This window comes from Schistocerca nitens, chromosome 2, assembly GCF_023898315.1.
Source record: "Schistocerca nitens isolate TAMUIC-IGC-003100 chromosome 2, iqSchNite1.1, whole genome shotgun sequence".
In the NCBI taxonomy this organism is placed as follows: domain Eukaryota; kingdom Metazoa; phylum Arthropoda; class Insecta; order Orthoptera; family Acrididae; genus Schistocerca; species Schistocerca nitens.
In genome coordinates, this window is record NC_064615.1 from 660,787,749 (window position 1) to 660,813,159 (window position 25,411).

Here is a 25,411-nt window from a genome sequence, read left to right on the forward strand (position 1 = left end):
TGAGAGATCGGTTCATTTCAAAAACGCGTTTTATTAATGCATCGTTCCAAGAGTTCCGGAACCGATACAGATAACTGGAATAGAGATCAGTATAAACATCATCTCCACCTTCTTTTATTGCTCATGAAAACCATACATTGCATGTTGTACCACCATACAACGAGACCGTCAGAGTTGGTGGTCCAGATTTCTGTACACACCGGTATCTTTCATACCTAGTAGCACGTCCTCTTGCATTGACTCAAGCCTGTATTCATCGTGGCATACTATCCACAAGGCACTGTGGATTGGCCCACTCCTCAACAGCGATTCGGCGTAGATCCCTTAGAGTGGTTGGTCGGTCCCGTCGTCATTAACAGCCATTTTCAATCTATTCCAGGAGTGTCCGATACGGTTCATGTCTGGAGAACATGCTGCGCCGGCCGGTGAGACCGAGTGGTTCTAGGCGCTTCAGTCTGGAGCCGCGCTGTTGCTACGGTCGCAGGTTCGAATCCTGCCTCGGGCATGGGAGTGTGTGATATCCTTAGGTTAGTTAGGTTTAAGTAGTTCTAAGTCTAGGGGACTGACGACCTCAGATGTTAAGTCCCATAGTGCTCAGAGCCATTCGAACCATTTGAAGAACATGCTGGCCTCATTAGTCGAGCGATATCATTCACAAGATGTTCACGTTAGGGGGGCGCGAATAGTCGTCCATGAAGACGAATGTCTCGCCAATATGCGGCCGATATGGTTGCACTACCGGTCGCTGGATGGCATTCACATATTGTACAGCCGTTATGGCGCCTTCCATGACCACCAGCGGCGTACGTCCGCCCCCATAATGCCACCCCAAAACAGCAGGGAACCTCCACCTTGCTGCACTCGCTGGACAGAGTGTCGAAGGCGTTCAGCCTGACCGAGTTGCCTGTAAACACGTCTCCGATGATTTTCTGGTTGAAGGCATAAGCGACACTCATCGGTGAAGAGACCCTGTTGCCAATCCTGACCGGACCATTCGGCATGTTGTTGGACCCATATTTACCGCGCTGCATGGTGTTGTGGTTGCAAAGATGGACTTCGCCATGGACATCGGGAATTATGTTGCTCACCATGCTGCCTACTGCGTACAGTTTGAGTGGGGTCGGGTAGAGTCGTCGTGTGACTAGGGTCTCCCATTGGGTAGACCCCTCGCCGGGTGCAAGTCTTTCGATTTGACCCTACTTCGGCGACTTGCGCATGGATGGGGATCAGATGATGATTAGGAAAACACAACACCCAGTCCCTGAGCGGAGAAAATCTCCGACTCAGGCAGGAATCGAACCCGGGCCCTTAGGATTGACATTCTGTCGCGCTGACCACTCAGCTACAGGGGGCGGACCGTTTGAGTCGTAACACGATGTCCTGTGGCTGCACGAAACGCATAATTCAACATGGTGGCGTTGCTGTCAGGGTTCCTCCGAAAGATAATTCGTAGGTAGCGGTCATCGACTGCAGTATTAGGCCTTGGGCGGCCTGAGAGAGGCATGTCATCGACGGTTCCTGTCTCCCTGTGTCTCCTCCATGTCCGAACAACATCGCTTTGGTTCACTCCAAGACGCCTGGCCACCTCCCTTGTTGAGTGCCCTTCCTGGCACAATGTAACAATGATGTCGCGATCGAGCCGCGCTATTGACGATCTAGGCATGGTTGAACTACAGACAACACGAGCCGTATACCTCCTTCCTGGTGGTATGACTGGAACTGATCTGCTGTCGGAGCCCCTCCGTCTAATAGGAGCTACTCATGCATGGTTGTTTACATCTTTGGGCGGGTTTAGTGACATCTCTGAATAGTCAAGGGGACTGTGTCTGTGATACAATATACACAGTCAACGTCTGGGAACCGGGGTGATGCAAAATTTTCTTAAACTACCCTTCTGAGTTGTAAACCTGCTTGTGCAGACGCTCTTGTTTGCTCTGAGACAGTACCTTGCGATGAATTTTTCCTCAAATTCTTCGCAGGTATTACAGAATTCTGCTGCTTCGTTCACCCACAACGCAGCATCTCCTCCGACTCAAAAGAGGAAAGGCCGACTCAAAAGAGGAAAGGCCGCTGGACCTGATGGGATACCAGTTCGCTTTTACATAGAGTACGCGAAGGAACATGCCCCCCTTCTTGCAGCGGTGTACCGTAGGTCTCTAGAAGAGCGTAGCGTTCCAAAGGATTGGAAAAGGGCACAGGTCATCCCCGTTTTCAAGAAGGGACGTCGAACAGATGTGCAGAACTATAGACCTATATCTCTAACGTCGATCAGTTGTAGAATTTTGAAACACGTATTACGTTCGAGTATAATGACTTTCCTGGAGACTAGAAATCTACTCTGTAGGAATCAGCATGGGTTACGAAAAAGACGATCGTGTGAAACCCAGCTCGCGCTATTCGTCCACGAAACTCAGAGGCCCATAGACACGGGTTCCCAGGTAGATGCCATGTTTCTTGAATTCCGTAAGGCGTTCGATACAGTTCCCCACAGTAGTTTACTGAACACAGTAAGAGCATATGGACTATCAGACCAATTGTGTGATTGGATTGAAGAGTTCCTAAATAACAGAACGCTGCATGTCATTCTCAATAGAGAGAAGTCTTCCGGAGTAAGAGTGATTTCAGGTGTGCCGCAGGGGAGAGTCATAGGACCGTTGCTATTCACAATATACATAAATGACCTTGTGGATGACATCGGAAGTTCACTGAGGCTTCTTGCAGATGATGCTGTGGTGTATCGAGAGGTTGTAACAATGGAAAATTGTACTGAAATGCATGATATCTGCAGCGAATTGGCGCATGGTGCAGTAAATGGCAATTGAATCTCAATGTAGACAAGTGCAATGTGCTGCGAATACATAGAAAGATAGATCCCTTATCATTTAGCTACAAAATAGCAGGTCAGCAACTGGAAGCAGTTAATTCCATAAATTATCTGGGAGTACGCATTAGGACTGATTTAAAATGGAATGATCATATAAAGTTGATTGTCCGTAAAGCAGATGCCAGACTGAGATTCATTGGAAGACTCCTAAGGAAATGCAATCCGAAAACAAAGAAAGTAGGTTACAGTACGCTTATTCGCCCACTGCTTGAATACTGCTCAGCAGTGTGGGATCCGTACCAGATAGGGTTGATAGAAGAGGTAGAGAAGATCCAACGGAGAGCAGCGCGCTTCGTTACAGGATCATTTAGTAATCGCGAAAGCATTACGGTGATGATAGAAAAACTCCAGTGGAAGACTCTGCAGGAGAGACGCTCAGTAGCTCGGTGCGGACTTTAGTTAAAGTTTCGAGAACATACCTTCACCGAAGATTCAAGCAGTATATTGCTCCCTCCTACGTATATCTCGCGAAGAGACCATGAGGATAAAATCAGAGAGATTAGAGCCCACACAGAAGCATACCGAAAATCCTTCTTTGCACGGACAATACGAGACTGGAATAGAAGGGAGAACCGATAGAGGTACTCAAGGTACCCTCCGCCACATACCGTCAGGTGGCTTGTGGAGTATGGATGTAGATGTAGATGTAGATGTAGATGTACGTGCGACACGATAAACTGTATTTTGTGTTTCTCTGTCCACGATTATGGAAATATGTTCCGGAAGCTTTTAATAAAGAAATCCGATGCGGACAGTCTTTCTATGCTAAATATGAATGAAACGTCCTATTCTTTAGACTAATGTGGTCATGAGTGTGTGTGTGTGTGTGTGTGTGTGTGTGTGTATTTCACCGTAAGGACGTTTCTCAAAATACATACCCTCGGGAGCATTCAGAGGCGAATAATTAAACAGATTTTCTGAGACTGCCGCCCGAGTAGAAACAATTCGTTTTAATTTAGAATCATTCGGTAGACCGTTTCATAGCATTCTTAACCGATTACCTATTTCTTTTTCCATTTCGGTATTTCCGAAATCGCTTTTTCTTTGCTTCGTTGACCTTACTTCAATATTTCCATATTCTCACTAGTTAGTGAAACGCAAATTTTCTAACGCGTTTGGTCGCTGTGTTAATTTCTGATCCAGCTCGTGTGTTAATGCCAGCGGATTTTAGTTTCCTCTTCTCATTTGTTAATACACTCCTGGAAATGGAAAAAAGAACACATTGACACCGGTGTGTCAGACCCACCATACTTGCTCCGGACACTGCGAGAGGGCTGTACAAGCAATGATCACACGCACGGCACAGCGGACACACCAGGAACCGCGGTGTTGGCCGTCGAATGGCGCTAGCTGCGCAGCATTTGTGCACCGCCGCCGTCAGTGTCAGCCAGTTTGCCGTGGCATACGGAGCTCCATCGCAGTCTTTAACACTGGTAGCATGCCGCGACAGCGTGGACGTGAACCGTATGTGCAGTTGACGGACTTTGAGCGAGGGCGTATAGTGGGCATGCGGGAGGCCGGGTGGACGTACCGCCGAATTGCTCAACACGTGGGACGTGAGGTCTCCACAGTACATCGATGTTGTCGCCAGTGGTCGGCGGAAGGTGCACGTGCCCGTCGACCTGGGACCGGACCGCAGCGACGCACGGATGCACGCCAAGACCGTAGGATCCTACGCAGTGCCGTAGGGGACCGCACCGCCACTTCCCAGCAAATTAGGGACACTGTTGCTCCTGGGGTATCGGCGAGGACCATTCGCAACCGTCTCCATGAAGCTGGGCTACGGTCCCGCTCACCGTTAGGCCGTCTGCCGCTCACGCCCCAACATCGTGCAGTGCGCCTCCAGTGGTGTCGCGACAGGCGTGAATGGAGGGACGAATGGAGACGTGTCGTCTTCAGCGATGAGAGTCGCTTCTGCCTTGGTGCCAATGATGGTCGCATGCGTGTTTGGCGCCGTGCAGGTGAGCGCCACAATCAGGACTGCATACGACCGAGGCACACAGGGCCAACACCCGGCATCATGGTGTGGGGAGCGATCTCCTACACTGGCCGTACACCACTGGTGATCGTCGAGGGGACACTGAATAGTGCACGGTACATCCAAACCGTCATCGAACCCATCGTTTTACCATTCCTAGACCGGCAAGGGAACTTGCTGTTCCAACAGGACAATGCACGTCCGCATGTATCCCGTGCCACCCAACGTACTCTAGAAGGTGTAAGTCAACTACCCTGGCCAGCATGATCTCCGGATCTGTCCCCCATTGAGCATGTTTGGGACTGGATGAAGCGTCGTCTCACGCGGTCTGCACATCCAGCACGAACGCTGGTCCAACTGAGGCGCCAAGTGGAAATGGCATGGCAAGCCGTTCCACAGGACTACATCCAGCATCTCTACGATCGTGTCCATGGGAGAATAGCAGCCTGCATTGCTGCGAAAGGTGGATATACACTGTACTAGTGCCGACATTGTGCATGCTCTGTTGCCTGTGTCTATGTGCCTGTGGTTCTGTCAGTGTGATCATGTGATGTATCTGACCCCAGGAATGTGTCAATAAAGTTTCCCCTTGCTGGGACAATGAATTCACGGTGTTCTTATTTCAATTTCCAGGAGTGTAGTAGTCTTTTCTTAGTAAATATTCATCGATTTGTTTCTTGTTTCCAAGCTCTAGACCTTCTAATTTATTTGACAAATCCTCAATCGCTTTTTCTACCAGGACTGGATATTTTTCCTGCCAACCACCTCTTCCTTCAACTGATCGCCAATTCAGGAAGCCCACATGTCGTGCATGGACATCAGCAAAACCTTACTCGAACTGATTAGGGTTTTCAGAAATGTTCGCGTCTCTTTCAACAATTCCAGCATGCAACTTTTCTGAGAGTTATTACTTTCCTCTCGTCCGTTATGACGCTCTGCTAGATCTTTAGCAAAAGCAGCATCACGTTCGACTGTTCCTTTGGCAAATAAGTTTCTTTCTTTTCGATGCTTTCAATACGACATAGGAAAAAATCTCCCCGGTCGCCACCTGCCGATGCGTCATGTATTGCGCCGCGCTGCTGCCCGCAATTCCGGAGAGTGCTACAGTCCCTGGTCCTCGTCGCACTCCGCCCCGTTTGGCCTGCTCTGTCCAACCATGGGATGAAGGTGGATGTACTGGTCACCTGTGGCCCTCCGGCCGCCGCTGCTCCCAGGACAGGACCGCATTCGTACCCGCGCCCTCCTGGATGCGGTACCGCAACTTGCCACTAGTGGTGCTTGCCTGATGGCAACCCCTGCCACCGTCCCTGGTGCTGCTGCGCCTCCCATAGCATACGCCTCGCCTGGACCCCGGTACACGAGGTGGGAAGCGAATGACGCCCATAGACTCAAGGGAAACCGAGCCCCCCGTGGATGCTGCAGACCGCTGTCACTGCCCTCTTACAGGCAGACCGTGAGATCTCCAAGTTCCAGGCTGCCGTTCCTTCCCACCCCGGTGTTGTATCCCCGGAGGCGGAATTTAGCCTGAACAAGTAAATAGAAACAAAGTACAAGTTTATGCCGAATACTTACGACATTGCTGCCAGACTGGCCACTATAAGTGTACACCAGCACAGGTCTTTCCCGATGCTCGACTGATCGGGCTTACCCGGTCAAGTTAAAATTGCCAGTCTATTTATACTGGTTTCTCCCTCGCTTCTGACGTAGTGTCAGAGAGAGACAGAAGCTAAGGCAGAGATATATTCCCACACGTCAGTCATTTACAAATCACCACTCCTAGCTCTGGCCTAGTGCCCCGCCTCATACATCGCAATAACTTAAGGCAGCGCTGCAGTTTCTTGCCTCGTTGTTGCTCCACTGAAAACAAATCGCCATCGCAGCCCCACGCTCGTGAGTGCCACGTTTACCTTGCCTGGCCTGCTGACTGTCGTCTGTTACCACACTCTGCCAGCGGCCCCACACTTCATCGCCAAACCACACCTTCATTGAATTTTGCCAAAATTTCCCTTTCCTTCAACTAGGTCTAATAATAACGCAGCACACCTCCCTCCTTTCAACAATATTCGTGCCAAATCGAGATATAACAGATGTGGTCAGTGGCTACGTAAACATACCTTTTTCACAAAACTTACATTCTACAGACTAAAACTAACGAGAACATCAAAACATTAACTCTACACCTGTACATTGTTTACACTGGTTACCCATGCCGTAGGCAAATGATGTGTTGACACCTCCTCTACTGGTGCACGTTTCCACATTCTCCACAAAGCTATACTCAAGAAAAATAGGAAAACGGCGGACACTGTGGCTGAAATGCTCACTCTCATTATTCTGTCGCTTCGATGCAGCTGTAATGTTTGAACGTGTTCCAGCACTTTATTAACCGTGATAGACTCTTCCTGTGCACTAATAAAGGAATGCAACGTTTCCAAAACTCTGAGTTTAACATGGAGTTCTAATATGTCAGATTCTCCAGAACCCCTTCCAGATAAAACAAGGTTCCCTGTGAAAAAGTTAAAGGTCTTTCACCCATACGTGATACTGGAAGACGGAAATACTCCCCCACAAACTCACAAACCGCACCATTTATAATTATTCCACTCTTCTGCAGTTGTGACCTTATTTTACCCGCTTTATGATTGGTGTAAGAAGAGACCATCACACATACCGCGTAAATACCGGATATAACCAATGCCTCCCTACCTTCTGGACGTAGGAATGCGTCGATAACACCTCTTTCTTACAGTCTGAGCCATTAGTAATCCCCAGGAACAATCCAACTTCACATATACTACTATCCGAGAAAACTGGCCGATTAAGGCAAATCCTCACATTGTACGACAGCCTCAAAAATTCCCAACAGTTCAATCTGCCCCTATCGAATTCTCCGAAAAAAAAGTCTCCCCCATACAGTGACAAAAAATTAAAACAACAAACAAGAAAATTACAACTATTATCGGACCCACCAAAACGCGAGAAAAAGAGAGAAAAAAACACACATACAAAAAAACAACGCATATTATTCCTTGATACAGAAATGCAAAACGTAAACCTCCCATTCAATATTACACACACAATAATTTACTCGCTCCATGAGTGTAACGCATACGGAACGTTATGCATCCACTGTTGTCCTTCCCCTGAGATCTTCTTCTTCCATTTGCTTTGCCTAGCCTCAGCAATTAGGCCACTTCCTTGTAATTGAGGTAACCCGTCCACCATTCCTTTAAAATGCCTTACTGTAATCACGTCGATAGTGGATGTTTTTGTTGGCAGCTGCACTTTATCATTCATAGGTGAAGTCATTCTCCACGACTTGGTATGGTCCGTGGTACTTCGTTAACAACTTTTTCGTCTTTCCCTTAAGTGTATATGTATTCGTGATTAATACCCATTGACTTACCCTGTAATGTGGTAAAGGTCCAAACCGCTTACTCGGTTCTTCCTGCCTCTCTAACACTTTCGTATTGGCCTTCTGTACCCTCTTCCAGACTTCCCGTATTGTTCGTGCAGATTCCCTCACTGCGTCCCCTCTAGCTCCCGATTTCGGACATAGAATGTCAAATGGCGATGGCATCTTTCTTCCATAGACCACCTTGAACGGTGAAATTCCGACTCCCGGATGTATTTTAGTGTTATAACTCAATACTACGTGTGGAAGATAAACGTCCCAGCTATCATGGTTTCCATTCACATAATAACTTAGCATTTTCGAAATTGGTTATGTACTCGCTCCGTTCTTCCATTCACCTGCGGATGAAATGGACTGGTCCATGATTTTTTAATTCTCAATAAACGACACAACTGTGACATTAATTGGGACATGAAGTTCGTTCACTGATCCATAATAATGGTATCAGGCACCCCAAATTTCAGTGTCCACTTATTGACTAAAGCTTGTGCTACCGTACTTGCCTGTTGGTCTGGTATTGCGACCATGGCTAGAAACCGTGAAAGGTGATAAATTATAGTTAACACGTAACGATTCCCTACTGGTGTTTTGTTGTATGACCCGCAAATATCTAGCCCGATAAACTCGAATGGTTTCGAAGCCTCTGTAACTGTTGCAATGGAATTCTTGCGCGTGTCACATCCGCTCGCTGCGCACACGGCATACAATTTGCTACATATTATTCCACATCCCTTCTCTGAGTGCGCCACCAAAATCGTTCTGCTACTCGTCTTCTCGTTGCTCGACGACCACCATGCCCCGAGAGCACATGATCATGGGCCTGCTTTAAGACTTCCTCTCTCAATCTCTTTGGTACCACTACCCGTAGTCCGCACCTGGTAACCCCACACAACAATTTTCCCTCCACAATGAAATATGATTGAGTTCTAAAACTCTGGCACTCCTCGTCCATTGCCATTCCGCGACATCTTCCCATTACTTCTAATGCGTGTAATTTACCACTTAATGCATCTGCATTCCCATGTTTCTTCCCTGGCTTATGAATTACTTCGAAGTCAAACTCACTTAATTTTAGAGCCCACCATGTTAATCAGCTAGAAGGATCCTTGTGTCCCAGTAACCATCTCAACTCTACATGATCCATCATGACTTAAACTTCCTAGCATAAAGGTAACAACGAAAATTCATTACTCCATATATTACAGCCAACATCTCCTTTTCGAATGTGGAATAATTCAGCTCTGCCCTATTTAACTGTCTAGAAGCATACGCCACCGGATGCTCCTGTCCATTCACCATTTGCCCCAAAACACATCCTACTGAGCCATTTGAAGCGTCACATGGTAAGATGAAGTCTTCTTCCTCCCTATCGACGTCATCTTCATCAAGAAACCCCAGCGGGTGAGAATAACAACTCGTTCTGCAAGCTAAAATCCTCTCTGTGGAAGTTATTTATACGTACAGGAACTCTACAATCTCCTTCCACATAACTTGCATGAGCTAAACTCCGCACAAAACAGCGCGCATTATCCAACTCCTCATTACTAAAGAGTGGCTCCACCATGTACAACGTCTTCTTTGGCAAGTCCGTATTTATCGAAACCCAAACTACCTTCCCTGTACCTGCCAGTACGTTATCCTGCTGATCGACCTTTAATGAATCCGTTCGCAGTTTAGCTGGCGTCACCTTTATGTTAAGTGCGCCTTGTGACATTCGTCCATTTGCAACCGTTTCCCCCCATTCGAATCATTGTTCCACCGAGGTCCACTGTTTGTTGCCAAAGATCTATCTTCGCACGATGTTTGTCAAGGAAGTCCAGTCTGAGAATCACCGAATATCTCTAACCTTCACATGGTAACACCTCTAACTGCTCATTAAACTTAGTTCCTGCGATCACGAAGTACCATCGTACCCAATGACTCCGCTTTATTATCTCCCACCCCACGTAACCTATAACGTGGTGGCTCAAGCCTTCTCCTGCTAACCAGGTCTAGACTATTAACAGACGCGTGTGCCCCATGTCAACCAGATACCATTGTTCCCTTCCGTTCACCAAGCCTAATGAGCAGCATTCCATCTGTGCACCTACAAGTGCATTACCTAATTTCACTGGGACTGCGCTCCGACGGTTGAAGCAGTCCTGTTCTCGCTTAATGGTTGCTGCCGCCTAGGTTCCTCCCTACTTTTACTCCTGCAGTTCACTGCTCGGTGACCCATTTCACACATGAGTAACACCGCAACTGACTCTGACATTACCTCTTAATGTGCCCTACCTGGCCACAACCAAAACACTTAATTTCCGCTGCCAGGACTCTATGCTCCACCCTTTGTTTCGTCGCATAATCTACCTCCTCTAAGTATGTGGCAATCCTTAGAGCTGCCACAAGATCACTGGGTTTCTCCATTCACACTCGAGATGGCACCTCCGGCGGTACTCCCTGCAAAAACACATCTAACGCCCTGTTCTCGGCCTCTTGTAACAGCATTCCATTAGTCTCCCCTTTCTGTGATGGTTCGAACATTTGTGCAATCAGTTTTCGAATCCTGTCTGAGTAAACCTCAACAGTCTCATTTCTCCTCATAACTAACGCACTTAATTTCTCATGAAAAACCCTGGTAATATTCTATTTTTGGTACTTCTGGCATAACCCAGCCTCAAGCTCTGAAAACGTCCTTACATTGTTCAACGTTTCATGGTACAATATGTAGAACTTGGCATCCGCTATTAAGTGTAACTTCGCCACTCTCAACATTATAACATCCGACCACCCATTGGCCTAAGCCATTGTGATAATGTCATTAAGAAATACTGACTCATCGTCTGTTGCAGTCTATGACACTCCACGTCCTGTAATTTACTTACACCCAACGTCCATTCCTCTACTCGCGATGCTTCAAATCTCCCTGCTAATTCTTCATATTTTTCTTTGTCACTTATCCCCGCCTCTGACAATACCTGAACCTGCTCTGATAGAGCCGCTACAGCTTCCGCTGTAGTCACTGCCGCAGCCTCCACCGCTTGCCATGTTGCCATCATTCTCGCTTATAGTTCCACTCTTGCCATTAATTTCACTCTGCTACTCCTTAAACTTAGTTCTTGTGGCAAATCATCGCCCATCTACATTCTGAACAATTACTAGCAAAATGACCAAATCTCTTACAAATAAAACAATTCTTTGGCACATACTTTGACACGGTAATCTGTGGTCCTACTGGTTACAAAAATTACATCCATTAGGCGCTATGTTATCATGTCCCCTATTTCTGAATACAGATAAATCTATGGGCCCCTCTGGCCTCACAAAAGACACATTTAAAAAGTCAATTCTAATTAACAAAAGAATGACACATAAACCATAAATCAAACGTCACTCACCCATCCACATCATGCCCCTGTGCAGGTAACAGTCTTGTCTTCTCACCTATTCTGGTATGGAAGAACACCTTACGAACAACACCTTAACTACCCCTCTACACAGGCGTACCTCAACGCTACTTGCTCGACAAAAGATGTGGAAGTGGAAATCCGGTACCAGCATTGTAAACAGCACCACTCCTGACAACACTGTTCCAGGTTCGGTGGGTCGAACCCGGGGCTCCAGATGGCTGAGCTGAAGCCGGGACCCACCGCGTCGTATTTCGTCAGGAGGCCGAGCAAGTGCAAGAGCGTCAAGGGGCACTGCAGAGTGATACAGCGGTATTCAGTAGCATTTCCTCACTCATCTAATTTACAGTATTCGATAGGTGCAGCGTAGTGTCGGCGTGCTGTCCGCAGTGCTGTCCCACGAGTTCAGCCAGCTCAACAACTAATGGTATGCCGACGCTGCTGCTCCTGTCATGGAGGCCGCTCTGCTGGAAGTCGGCCGCACTCTGCCCGGTCGCCGCACGCCGATGCATCACCTCTTGTGCCGCACTGTTGACCGAAATTCCGGAGACTGCTACAGTCCCTGGTCCTCGCCGCACTCCACCCCGTTTGGCCTGCTCTGTCTGACCATGGTGCGAAGGTGGATGAAAGGGCAGGACCGCACTCGAACCCGCGGCCTCCTGGAGGCGGTACAGTAACTTGCCGCTAGTGGTGCTTGCTAGATGGCAACACCCGCCACCGTCCCTAGTGCTGCTGCGCCTCAAACAGCGTAAGCCTCGCCCGGACCCGGGTATGCCATGTGGGACACAAATGATGCCCGTAGACTCGAGTGGAACCGAGTCCGTCCTGGATGCTGCAGACCGCTGTCACTGCCCTCTTATAGGCAGACCGTGAGATCTCCAAGTTTCAGGCTGCCCTTCTGTCCCACACCAGTGTTGTGTCCCTGCAGGCGGAGTTTAGCCTGAACAAGTAAATAGAAACAAAGTACAAGTTTATGCTAAATGCTTATAACATTTCTGCCAGAGTAGCCCCTATAAGTGTGCACCAGCACAGGTCTGTCCCGATGCTCGAATGATCTGGCACACCCAGTGAAGCTGAAATTGCCCGTCTATTTATACTGGTTTCTCCCTCGCTTCTGACGCAGTGTGAGAGAGAGACAGAAGCTGTGGCATGGATAAATTCCCGCACGTCAGCCGTTTACAAATCACCACTCCTAGCTCTGGCCTAGGGCCCCGCCTCGTACATCGCAATAACTTAAGGCAGCGCTGCAGTTTCCTGCCTCGTTGGTGCTCCACTCAAAAGAAATCGTGCGTGCAATACCGCCATCGCCGCTCCCCGCCCGCGAGTGCTATGTTTACCTTGTCTGGCCTGCTGGCTGTCGTCTGTTACCACACTCTGCCAGCGGCCCCAGATATTATCACCAAATCGGGCCTTAATTGAATTTTGACAAAGTTTCCCTTTCCTTCGACTAGGACTAATACTACCGGAGCAAAAGTCTTCACCAAAGTCTCCAGTTCATACCAATTACCCCCTCCGTTTTCTTCTCAAGCCTCATGCTGGGCGCCAATGTAACCGCTCCCGACTTTACTGGGATCTTAGACACGCCATTTAGATCAATTATTACAGCAGGAAGTGGCTTAGTTTCTTAAAGAACTAATTCTTCCTCTGCATGAGGCGCTAGTTTATAATCTGGGTGAAGAAAAACTGCATCGGTTGACCTCTTGTTCACTGTGCACATTTACGAATGCTAATAAAGTTGCTGTTGGTAGAGTGTGCATTATTTCGCTAACTATTTCATTGAAGTGACAATTCTGCAATAAGTCACTTTCTATTTAAGGTCTAGTCTGGGAAGTTTCTTACGTGTCACACTCAATAACTGGGATGAGCTTGTTTCTTAATTACTTATAAATGTTTATGGTAGGGGTTTGAGGTATTATTCTCTTGCAGTTGCTGCAAGTTAACTCTCAGAACGCTTGGTACTTATCTGATTTTTCGATGCGAGTTATTATACAGAAAAAACCTTCGTGATTTCAAACCGCCTTTATCGTTTCCTCTAGTGCTTAAGCTTCGGGTTTATTTGAACAAATTCTTTTCTGTAAAAGCTTGCTTGGGCAGGAACGCCCTCTTCAAAAATTAGGCTTTCCAGTTACTCACAACACGAATCACCATGAACACTTTTCCGAAATATATCTTCGCAAATTTCAATTCAATAGACGTAGAAGGCCCACACAAGCACTAAATTTGACAAGGACCAGTACTAGTTATCGTACCAGTAACTGTAATAGTAACAGTTCTCGAAATAGTGACGGTAGTAGCAGTAATAACTGTTGTAACTTAACTACGAAGGCCGGAAACTATTTATTCACATCCGATACAAAAGAGTTACATGTTTGCACCTGTCACTGTCTTCAAAGTAGTCACCGGCGTCGTGTACTAGCCGTTGCGAGCGATATGGAATGCATAGTATACCGTTAGCCGAGCCTATTCTGTTGTTGGTGCGAATGGAGCGATCTACTGTCTGTTGAATCTCTAGAGCAGTTCTGAATCAAATGCCACGAAGTTGTTCTTTCGTCTTCGGAATCAAATCAAAGTCACCATCACCTGCGACCAGCTTTGCCATAGAAGCGGCGATACTTTCTGCGTAAGTCTCCCATCATTTTGCACGACAATGCGCTATCGCATACAGCGCAGGTTGTGGCTGCTCTGTTCGGTCGATGGGACGGGGAAGTACTGTACCATCCACCATACTCCGCGGACATAAGTACTTGTGACTTTGCTTTGATTCAGAAGATGAAGGAACCTCTTCGTAGCATTCGTTTCAGAACTGTTCCAGAGATTCGACAGGCAGCAGACCGCTCCATTCGCACCATCAGCAGAACAGGCTCTGCTAACGGTATACTACGCATTCCACATCACTGGCAACGGGCTCCGCACAACGCTGTTGATTAAACAGAAGGACAGTAACAGGTGCCAACAGGTAGCTCGTTTGTTTCGGTCCTGAATAAACAGTTGCCACTATTTAAGTTCCAACCCTCGTATATGCTAAGATCGGCTTACATAGTCCTCCAAAGGGTTTTATGTTTCATATTCTGCTCCTTTGAACTGTATCGTTTTTGGTAATAGTTCTATTCTTATTAATCAAATATTAATAAAGTCGTTCAAGAACAAAAAAGAAATTGTAAAGAAAACATTCGTGAAAACCACACAGTATTCAGCATTCAGATAATGGTTATAATTTTGAGCACAATATTGTGTGGTCGTGATCTGTGGACTGAAAGAAAATCGGAACAGAAGAGAAACGTTTGGGTTGTGGTGCTACAGAAGAATGGTAAAAGCTAGTCGACTGATAATACATGAAATGAGGAAATTCTCAACAGAATCGGCGAAGATAAGTGCGCATGGAAGATATTGGCTAATAGAAGAAACAGGATGACAGGACATGTGTTAAGACTTAGAGGAGTAACCTCCATATTACTGTAGGGAGTGGTAGAGGGTAAAAGCTGTAGAGACTTAAGGGGAGACGGAAGGCAATTTTATCCCTATTCTGCCAATACTATTTTACCCTTTGAATAGGTACAATTTTCAAAAGAATTATAAATGTTAAAAGAATGAAATTTTTACTGCATATATATATATATATATATATATATATATATATATATATATATATATATATATGCCTCAATTTACAAATAAAATGAACATAATACCTCTTACAGTTTTGAAGAAAAAAAATTATTCTTTCAGTAGCAAAATTTAACTGTTTTGTACATTAATTATTATAAGACCGTTTCTGAATGTTTGGTGGTTCTCAATTTACTTGTAATAACTTATTACCATCTGCAGTACAAATTGACCAAATTTCATTTTTCTAACCCCATTAGTTTATCAAATAATGGTACCTGAAATTAAAAATAAAAAGTAGTTTTAAAAAAAATTCATTTAAAATTTGATATTGCTATTCAAGTATAGTTATTGATGAGAATTACTTACCACTAATATTTTCCTGCACAATACTGAGCGTCATCTGAATCATACTGATCTTCTTTTCTTCTCTTGGTCCCTCTTCCTTTCTGTCGAACTTCTTTTGTGCATTTTAAATTAGCAATACCTGCTTTGCAGATTATCTATCTGCACCAAGGAGGCCGGCCGAAGTGGCCGTGCGGTTAAAGGCGCTGCAGTCTGGAACCGCAAGACCGCTACGGTCGCAGGTTCGAATCCTGCCTCGGGCATGGATGTTTGTGATGTCCTTAGGTTAGTTAGGTTTAACTAGTTCTAAGTTCTAGGGGACTAATGACCTCAGCAGTTGAGTCCCATAGTGCTCAGAGCCATTTGAACCATTTTTTGCACCAAGGATTTTTCAGTATTTCCACTAGATTTTATGCCCAATAATTCCAAAAATCCAGTTTTCTAATTACACCGTCATTGAAGCATAAAACAGCATCATGAACACCAGTCTTGATGGTTGTTAGCTGAACAAAAACAATTTGCGGTAACCGGTTCCAAATGACAGAATTCACACATTGATTTAAATTTTGGGTTTTCCCATGTAGACATTTCATAAACAAGGTTTCTTTAAAAAGGTCTCTAAATATGGGTTTCATTTGATTCATTACTGATGCAGGTAAAAAATGTTTGTGGTCATATCCGGCAATTCTACTGTACTTGCACCAAGTGTCAGGATCATTCGGGCAAATACTGGAGTTTCATTTGTGGAAAGCCTATGGAAAAAGATAGCGGATACAGCTTGTTTCATGTTTTCTAAATTCCCTACATTTCTTCTTATGGCCGAGCCGTAATAATTCTGTAATCTATCTATTTCAAATGGTTTAAATGACTCTGAACGCTATGGGACTTAACTTCAGAGGTCATCAGTTCCGTAGAAATTAGAACTACGTAAACCTAACTATCCTAAGGACATCACACATACCCATGACCGAGGCAGGATTCGAAGCTGCGACCATAGCCGTCTCGCGGTTCCAGACTGTAGCGCCTAGAACTGTTTCAGCCACTCTGAACGGCAATCTGTTTATTTCAACATATGTAAGGCGACCTTTACCACGTATCTTCCTACCATCTTTCAATACTATTTTTGACTTTTCTTTCAATAATCTTATCAACCCTCACCCCATTCTCTTTTGAATGTGCCAACTGCACTCTAATTTAGAGCTTGTGACATTAGGAGCATAGGGATGTTATACACATATCCGGTCATAAGCCTTGTCACCGTCCCCAGATTGCACAGAGCGTCAGGAAAACCGCCATATCTCACGAAAAATTTGTTGTATTTGTATAAAACAAAAACTTTTTCACGCAGGAAATACAAGGAATTTCAGATATCGTATGTGGTGTGCGTACTGTAAGACCATCGGAACACACACCATCAGATTATTTGACTTCTCGCTCTAACGAAGTAGGCGAGCGTCAGCAATATGTTTCGTGGCCTTATCGTGGCGTGTTTATCTTCTGCCGTTAGGTCAGGTGATAGAAATGCCACTTGCACGCTTAGAGTAGCAGATTGACGGTGACCAACTTTAAACAGAACTTGATTAATTTTCACACACGTTTATTAAAATAATGACAAGCATAAACATTACGTAACTCGATTCTGGATGCTATTTACAATTGACAATCTCAAGTTCCTTTCGTCTTGGTACGTCAATCTTATTCTCACATATCTCTGATACTTGACAAAGTGTCTATACATTTATCTTCATGGCTATGTACAGGAATATGATAATCTTATTAGGTGCAGACTGAAAATTGACTATAGACTTGTACAGACTAATGCAGACTTGTACAGACTGTTGCAGACAAATGCAGACTGAGTAATCTGAGGTCTGTACACTCATTGTAATACCTCGTGCATTCAGGTATCACTGCGCGAGTGTCATGCGCGAGGAGAAAAGGTTCTACATTAGCAGCAATCTCTTTGGGTGAGTTACATATTAATACGCGGATCAGCGGAAGCAGAATTTGGTCCGTCTCTAAGGTAGCGCCATCTCATAGTGCGGAGACGGACGAGCGCTGCACTTGCGGTGTTGTGCTTAGCGGGACGCGCTCTATTAGGAATGTTGTGTACGCGCTGACTACGCAGAACTATGTACACAACGTGGTACAATCTAAAAAACGAGTTTTTGAAGCCCAGCAAATAATTGCGGAATTAGGGAACAATTGCTACTCTGAGATGAAAGGGTTGGCGCAGGAGAAAAATTAATGGCGGGCCGCATCAAGCGATTTAGGGGACTGATGACTGAAAAAAAGGGGATTAGAAATAATGGAGAAGAATTGTCGAGCGGCTCCTCATGAAACACACGTTTCTGTTAATTCCAATCGACGCCTGAGATGGCGTAAAGAGAGTCTCCTCTGGACAGTGGATGGATGGAAACGAGTGTGTACCCTGTGGCAATCCAATAGATGGGTTTGGGTTTGCCGAATGCCTCGAGAACGTTAGCTTCCATCCACTTTATTGCCAACAGTGAAGTACAGAGGAAGTGTTGTTACGCTATGGCGGTGTTTTTTGAGCTTAGTTTTTGGTTCCCTTATTATGTTTAACAAACACGGAAGGGTATGAACATATTTTATGTAACAGTGTGCTTTGTCCAGCAAAGAAACTGTTTGGAGACTATAATTGTAAAAGTATAACAGTCACGCCAGAGAAACACTCTTTGCTTATCCACATGCTTGACATATCCCAATCGGTTTCTATTAAGCAAGAAACTTGTTTGGTAAATCAATTGTATTGGTCTTAATGTGGGGTTCAAATTACTTAACAGTAGCTGCTTTTATCTGATGTAACTGCAGCCCTTCAACTGTTCTGTTCGTGCGACCTCCTCACACAGTCACAAAATCCTTCTACGGCTATTACTGATATCGTGTTGGTGTCCTGTCGTTCTGTCTTGTCTTCTTTTCCTTCATCTCTAGGCGTACTTCCATCTTTTGTATTAGTTCCTGTCTTCTCTTCTTACGCTGTTCTTTCTGCGACGTCCGCTCGGCCATACAACTTCGTTGCGTCAATGACATATAAATATTTCTATGGATATAATTACGGCACATTTTTAGCGCATACAGGAATACATACAGGAACGCTTTGGAATGTTCCAGCCATCGGACATTCACGATCTGGCTGCCACGAAATGCTTTGTTACCACGCACTTTATCAGAGTGATCTGGACTGTAGCGCTCTCATGTCGGTACAGCAGCTGCAAACAGTTCAAACACTCAGAAGTGTTTTGCATCCTGGCGTTTAGTAAAATGATAGATTAACGTGGCGTGTAGTCATTACAGTTAATCACGGCAACGACATTAGGGGTTAACAGCTGTCCCGACGACGCGCATGTGTTAGTGTCACGTAACTGTATACAGAATGTAAAAATTTGAGTTGATTTGCAATGCAGGTCTGTGACAAGTTTGACATTTCTGTACATGTTGATCACAAAATATCGATGGTGTATCCCTGTTTCTTCAATGATTTCTGGATCATTCCAAAACCATTTAAATGGTTTCGTAGCACAGTGGCGCGTAAATTGGTACCCAACTGTTGGTTTTAGGGTTTTGTGTGTACTCAGTCGATGGTCATCTAGTACATGTATGGATAGCATCATCGTCCAGGCTGCACTTGACCACAATACAAATATTGCAACCCTTGGCTGCGGAGACATTTTCTGATACACATATTTTCTTTCTTATTGAGGAAAATAAAAGGCCTATAAATGTGTTATGTTGTTAAACCATGCTCTTACCACTTCTTAGGCAGGAACACGATGTGTTGCTTCATCAGAAGAATGCCTGTTAGTACTGGACTGCTGGGCCGCAAAGTGCGATGTGTGAGGTAGGAAAATTTACTTCCTTGAGGTTACTACTAGAGCCCTCGTACGATTCCAACGTCGGTTCTCGTATATCATGAAACATCACTCCTGTAGCAGGAACGTCAAGGAAATTATGACCTGTGGCGCTCTATGCCGATGCCATATTACAGTAAATACGTATGGGGTATTGATAATGCTTAGTCAGCCGTGACCTGTACAGCTATTCAACAATTTATATGAGCAGTATATAATTTATACAGCTTACTTAATCAACATGATCCTTAAGGCTCTTAGTCATTCAATGCACACGGAACAGAATGGGATTATACGACTCGATTTACAATGTCAGCCACAAGGACTACAAAATTACAGCGGACGTTCCTAGACGCTCAAGCGCGTTTAATGCAGTATTGCCAACAGCAGACTTATCTGCATGCATAGATATAACCTTCCGCCTTCCGGCAGGCGTACTCTGTTTACTGAAGAGATCTCTTGGACAGTTCAAGATATAAAACTACTGCAGCTACAGTTGATTTAGTTATATTTTTTTCTGATATAGCCAGTTTCTTGCCCAATGCCTCAGCATTATGCAGTTTAAAACTTTGAAGAACCAACAGAATATGGAAATGAAGGTCATAATTATGTATTCTCGTTGGAACCAAGTGAAAAGTATGATTCAAATAAACACTCGTATGTATTAGTGCATCGTCTTTGCTATTTAGTTATGACATGTCAGAAGATATAAATACAAAACGAATTTCTGTCACATATACAATCTTGTAATACCGTAAATCAAATGTTCGGTTAACAAGAGCATGCCTTAGTTTCAAAGACTTTCCTAATACATAGTTAGCGTCGTTCAAGGTCTTCCTATTTTCTGTCCCAAACGGAGATGTATCTGTGAAGATGTAAGAAGTTCCCTCGAGAATTAACAGCTTCTGTTCCAGATGCAGAGCGACCTGCTGCGTCCCGACTAAGAATTACTGCCCAGTTCAAATGGTTCAAATGGCTCTGAGCCCTATGGGACTTAATTTCTGAGGTTATCAGTCCCCTACAACTTACAAGGGAACCTCCCCATCCCACCCCCCTCAGATTTAGTTATAAGTTGGCACAGTGGATAAGCCTTGAAAAACTGAACACAGATCAATCGAGAAAACAGGAAGAAGTTGTGTTATACTATGAAAAAAAATAAGCAAAATATGTAAACTGAGTAGTCCATGTGCAACATAGGCAACATCAAGGATAGGTTTAGCTTAGGAGCGCCGTGGTCCCTTGGTTACCGTGAGCAGCTCTGGAACAAGAGGTGCTTGGTTCAAGTCTTCTTTATTGTCGCAAAGTTATGATCTGTCTGTTCGTTCATTGACGTCTCTGTTCACTGTAAAAAGTTTAATGCCTGTGTTTTGCGACAGCACCGCAAAACCGTGCGATTAGTAGACGAAAGGACGTGCCTCTCCAATGGGAACCGAAAACATTTGAACGCAAGGTCATAGGTCAACCGATTCCTCCACAGGAAAACACGTCTGATATATTCTACACGACACTGTTGACGGCATGTGCGTCACATGACAGGAATATGTTGTCGGCCCACCTAACTTGTACACTTGGCGAATGGGTGAAAAGATTCTTCTACCTTGCCCGATTTAGGTTTTCTTTTGGATGTGATAATCACTCCCAAAAAAGTGATGAAAACATAAGATTTTGTCACATAAACTGCAACAAATGAATGCAACAGTTTCACAGTCGCACAGTTTTCCCTGTGCTCTGTCAAAACATTTGTTTTTAACGTTTTCAAATTTTTCCGTGTGTAGAACGTCAAATCCTGCATATGTCCAAGCAAATCTGAACATGTCCTGGAATTTTGGAGAGCGAAGTTGATTATGTGTGAGTTCCTGAACTTTGACAATTGTCTTAAAATAAAAAACTAAACTTCTCACTCGAGGGATGGCTTGAACCAAGGACCTCTCGTTCTACAGCTGCTCATGCTAACCGCGGGACCACGACGCTCCTGAGCTTACACTATCCTTGATGTTGCCTATCTTGCGCATGGAATACTCAGTTTGTATATTTTGCTTATTTTTTTCATAGTTCCACACAACTTCTTCCTGTTTTCTCGATTGATATGTGTTCAGTTTTTCAAGGCCTATCCACTGTGCCAACTTATAACTACATCTGAGGCGGGTGCCATGGGGAGTTTCCCTTGTTAGAACTACTTAAACCTAAGGAACCTAAGGACATCACAAACATCCATGCCCGAGGCAGGATTCGAACCTGCGACCGTAGAGGTTACGCGGTTCCAGACTGTAGCGCCTAGAACCGCTCGGCCACTCCGACCGGCTACTGTCCGACACAACAAGAAGAAATCGCTCACTTCCTATCAGGACCAACGATTCCAGGCTCAAGGAGCACTTGTAATAATTAAATTCCGCTACAACCAACTTCAATCAGGCTGTCTTATGGAATAATTGTTGTAACTCACTGGACAAAACATTGGTCAGCCCTAAAGAAACCACATCATGCGTTATTTAACACCGTGTAACTGCGCACCTGGACTTGATAACCGCCTGGATTCCGTAAGAATATGAGAAGACAATGTTGTGCAAGTATGTCGTATCCAGGTTATGTCACTGCCTGAGTCTTTGATCGCACAGTTCTGCCAAATATTGGGAATACTGATGTCGGCGTTTTACCTGCTGTCCCAACATGTCTCATAGACTTCCTGTAGGGTTCACAGCAGGTGATTTGGCAGGCCAGTACATATTTAATAGGATGAAGGATTGTTCAGAAAACCAGTTACGTATTCTTCCAGCTCAATGAACTCTGCTGTTGTCGTCTTCCTGAACCTTGTGAGTAATTTCCTTTTGGGATGTTATGCACTCCAAATATTCAGTGCAAGCAGTTCCCTTTGCAATGATCTCTCGCTAATGGGATTGACCATTCATTGCCTGCAGCAATTGCTGTTCTGCAAACCATTTTGTTTCATAACCTGTGAATCGCGTTTTCAGTCCTCATAGTGAGTATGTTTCTCCAGCCGGAACTCTGACGTTATGGTTTTGTGGCGACATATGATACACCACTGTTTGTAGACACGATGTGTAGCGAAACACCAACATGGACAGCAACTTCACACGCGACCAGATTCGATTCACCTTTTCTGTCACTCTGTCGCGCCCCTTATATTTAGCCACGCTTCTATACAATGTTCGCTTGAAATATAAATTTGTCGCTGATCGCTACTGCCTCATACTCACGTAAATGCAGCGCGCGAGGTTGAGCAATTGATCCGATCGCTGCGCCATCCGTAAAGGACTGATGACTCATAATCTGGTGCGCACTGGAGTGACAAACATTTTTTTCGGTGTGCTTACAATAAATCTTCCACTAAGGCTAAGTGATTCCTATATGTAGTGGATACCTAATTTCTTCTTTTTCATGAAATTAATGTTACAACGGAAAGTCAAGAACCAGGCGGGAATGAGAGAGAAGAGATAGCTGTGAGAAGAAGTCAGCCAATCGCACGCTGACCGGGCCCTCTCCAGGATGACAACGCGACAGCAGTGGTCTCTAAGCGAAGAGGACATAAGCGCCGCCCCCGAAAAAATGGTAGCCCTCAGGGAAATGGTAGCCCTCAGGGAAATGGTAGTCCTCAGGGCTAGCGACTTGAATAGAAGCGTCAAAGCTCATTACTGCTCTTGAAGCCTGTACGTATCAGACTTTGGAATTGTTATAAGGAAGAAACTAGATTATTTCGTACGTCGCCCTTTGCTTAAGTCGCATCTGTGAAACACAAAGTTAAGTATTGTAATTGCTCATTTTGTAATAAAACTCATTAACATGATTTGACAGAATGTTGTCTAGCGATCCGAGAAAGCGGGATTCCTAGACACCTCATATTGACGACTATGCTGGATTTGACAATTAAAAATTAATAACGATTTATTTTATGGTGTATGGTCTCCTGTAATCCGCTTTTCCTTCCTCTAATTTGTTCCCATCTATGTTTCAATCTTTCGACTGGTTTGATGCGGCTCGCCATGAAAACATCACCCGTGTGTTTGCATCTGAGAGTAGGACTTGCAACCTACGTCCTCAGGTATTATCTGAGTGTATTTCGCTCAACAGGTTTTACCTTCCCGGACTTCCACTAGTACAATAGACGCATTCCCATATTTCTTAACAGATATCCTATCATCCTGTCCCTTCCTCTAGTCAATGTTTTCCATATTTTCCTTTACTCGCCGTTTCTGTTTTGTCAGCTCACCAAATGTTCAACTTTCACCTGAAGAACCACACCTCAAATGCTTCTCCTCTGTTCCGCTTTTCCTACAGTCCATATCTCACTATCATACAGTTCGGTGATCCAAATGTACATTCTCAGAAATTTCTTCCTCAAGACTTTGCTGCCTAGGCAGAAGAATTCCTTAACTTCATCTAATTCATTATCACCAATTATGATGCTGAGTTCCTCGCTTTTCTCACGTTTGCTACTTCTCATTACCAAAACTAGACATGATTGTCTCAATGGGAATTCCGCGATCGTTCATTAAATAAAATATGGCGTTTCAGTCTTCGATCGCTATTCATTATTTTCAATTACAGGTTTCGGGCTAGCTGCCCATCTTCAGATCATATATTGTAGTTACAGAGTAACTTGTCCGTACAGAACACTCGGTTCGTTGTCAAAACTAAGACTTTTAGTTTTGACAGCGAACCGAGTGTTCTGTACGGACAAGTTACTCTGTAACTACAATATATGATCTGAAGATGGGCAGCTAGCCCGAAACCGGTAACTGAAAATAAAGAAAAGCGATCGAAGACTAAAACGCCACATTTTACTTCTCATAACTTTCGTCTTTCCTCGATTTACTCTTAGTCCGTATTCTGTACTCTTTAGAGTTTTCATTCAATTCAATACTTATCCACTTTCACTGAGGATAGCAATGTCATCATCGAAACTTAACATTGATGTCCTTTCACCTTGAATTTTAACTATTCTCCTGAAACTTTTTTTAATTTCCGTCAATGTCTTTTCGACGTATAAATTGAACAGTAGGAGTGAAAGACTTAATCCCTGTCCTAAACTCTATAAATTTTATTATGGTTCATATTCAACGGGCTTGGATGTATCAGTAATTAACAATGCTCGTAATATAGGTAGGTCACTATAAAAGCCAGTTTCCCCCAATACGTCTCTTCTATGAGTGCTGGTTCTGGATAGTACGGAACAGATATTCACACTTGCTAGGAGTGTTAGTGAATGGCAAGCTAGCAGGTTAGATTCCCGTTACGGCACACTGTAATAACGTCCAAAGATGTTCCAAAGAATCACACCAGAGCAGAATGAAAGATTAATCCTGGTTTAGTGATAGCACTCGATGAGGATATTGCGGTTCAGTATGAAACTGAGGAAGAATGTTAGTAGTTACTGAATGAAATGATCTCCTGAGCACAAAGTATGGATGGAGAATAAACCCAATAAACAAGGAATTATTTGGTAGTAGCAAAAATAAGACAAATGAGTAAACTAAAATTGAATTAGATAGGTAGTAGAAGAACTGGAGGAATTCTGCTACTTGGAAACAAAAGCAATGTACGGAGGACGAAGCGATAAAGACGTTAGTATCTGACTAGCACCTAACTCTCGAACACGTTCACTTGTATTAAACATAGCCCTTAATTTGATAAAAAAATGAATTAACATCTGGAAGACAGCTATTTGTGGACGTAAATCAGGAATCGCCGGAGAGGTCGAAAACAAGACCATGAAGTGTATGAGAAGTTGCAGACGTATGTTGATATGTAAATTAACTGAGTTAGGAGAACGTTATAAGGTTTGACTTGATCAAGAATATGGAAAAGCGATAGTAATTTTCCACATAACCATTATTTGTCTAGATCAATAGTTTATAAAATTATAAGACCGATTTGGATACCACTAATAATCATCTCCAGATCACAAAATAT